The sequence below is a fragment of the Bison bison genome, unplaced genomic scaffold, assembly GCF_000754665.1.
Source record: "Bison bison bison isolate TAMUID 2011002044 unplaced genomic scaffold, Bison_UMD1.0 scf7180017864093, whole genome shotgun sequence".
Lineage (NCBI taxonomy): Eukaryota > Metazoa > Chordata > Mammalia > Artiodactyla > Bovidae > Bison > Bison bison.
Genome location: NW_011494665.1, coordinates 971,568 through 973,417, shown reverse-complemented (window position 1 = coordinate 973,417; position 1,850 = coordinate 971,568). Strand labels below are relative to the sequence as shown.

Genomic DNA, 1,850 nt, shown 5'->3' with positions numbered 1-1,850 from the left:
GGGGTGCGGGGGGGAGGGGGGCGCTGTTTTCATGGATAGGCCCCACAGCCTTCCTTAAGATTCTCAATTCAAAACCACTACTCCAGGGAGTTCTAATTGCAAGCTCTTACACCTTAGAGGACTCCACACTTTCTTTTACATTTCCCATCAGACCATAAGCTCCTCCATTAAATTGTAATCTCATTTAGAACAAAAACTGCAAAAACCAGTCTTGTGTCTCATTCACTACTGTAATCTTAGGTCAAGCACAGAGTTAAAGAAGAAAAACATGTTTAAAACATTTTTTAAAGTAGTTAAAATTTGCCTAATTATTAATAATTGGTGCTTGCATCCCTTTCAGCGTCCCTTTTCCAGCTGCCTTTTCTGAGGAGCTTCAAACATTTCAGAATTTCATTTCTATAAACAGACTGTGGGAATTTCCCAAATTTACAGAAGCTCCAATGCCAGTTTCATAGCCCAACAACATATTTACCTTGGGCCGAGAAATCAAACTTTCTTCCCTCATTTCTTCCCACCAATCACCACTGCTATAATAAACGATAGAAAAAGATGTGCTGCCTCACATTTCCACCCTACCCAAAGCCAACAACGCACAATTACCAGCAGAGAGACCCCTGTGCATACATGTAAGCCACACATGCAAACGTATCAGCTTAAATCAGTCAGTTCTGTGAGGGCAGTGGCTTGAGAAAAAACAAGATTTGAGAATGATAAGAAGGATGACCAAAGCCATTTCCAAAAGCTGGAGACAAGAGAGGAATCTCACAGACACTGCCCACGCTCTGTCTGACAGGCAGCACTGACACTCGGCAGCATGAGGAGGCACACGTGCCACTCCAGTCTCTTCACCCGCCCGGAGACCGCTTGGGGCAGCCCACAGTGGGAGCCCAGAGGCTAAGGGCTTGGATCACGTTTCTATTTTTGGAGCAGCCGATACTCCCCTCTGCCTTCTGGCTTAGGAAGCCAGACCAGGCAGGATGCCTACACAAGGGAGGAAAAGACAACATGCTCTTGACTCTTTCACTGCCAAGATGGGGCTCATGGCTCTGACGGTAGTCTTCTCATGCAAACACCTCTGGTTCCAGAGCCTTAGCCAAATTAAAACCCCAAACTCCTAACTTCCTAGTCGAAAGTGGAAAACTCAGTTTGGTCTCTATGTGTCATTCTATTTTTGATCCACATCCAGAACCCGTGTTCTAGCTGCCCCACACAAAAATATCCTCCACTCAGGGCAGGAAATGTTCACCCCGGCCTGTTCCCAACAGAGGGCTGAAAGGCTGAATGAAGATGTTAAGGAGCGTGAGTGGCACTGTGGAAATGAGAAACCAGGAATGGAGTTGCCTGGCAAGAGACCGCAGTCATGAGGCTGGAAGGAAAGCAGGGCTCAGGAGTCCCCAGGTGCCCGGAAACGGGCTCCGATGACCTACGAAAACTCTGGACTCAAAGTCCTTCACCTCCCTTCCAGTCTAACACAAATAATTTTACAGCCTCTTTATTTTCATTCAGATTCCCAAAACTTGGAGCCCTAAGAGACCTAAAAGCCTATCAAATCCAGATCTCTCCTTTTAAGGATGAGAAGACTAAGGCCCAAGGTCACACAGTGAACGGCAAAGCAAAGATCTCTCTTGATTTCAGTCCAGGGCTCTTCCCTGTAAATCCTTACAGGGTTCTACGCACTATTCCCTTCCGGGTTTTTCTCCCATCTGTGACCCCACCTTCACCTTCTCAGCCCCCGCAGTCCCAATTTCCACCTTCTTACCCCAAATCCGCAAAGCTCGGTGCCCGTCCCAAGCTCACTGCGGAAGAGATTCCCTCCACGTGCTTCCCTCGCAACCTCCCACCCACCCACC

The 1,850-nt window shown here is 47.7% G+C and overlaps 1 protein-coding gene across 1 annotated transcript in view; it reads right to left on the bottom strand.

The window, feature by feature from the left end:
- The window catches only part of SMG5 (SMG5 nonsense mediated mRNA decay factor), a 27,862-nt gene that overhangs the window by 25,608 nt on the left and 404 nt on the right, over positions 1-1,850 (bottom strand). The gene's annotated exons all lie outside the window — the stretch shown is intronic.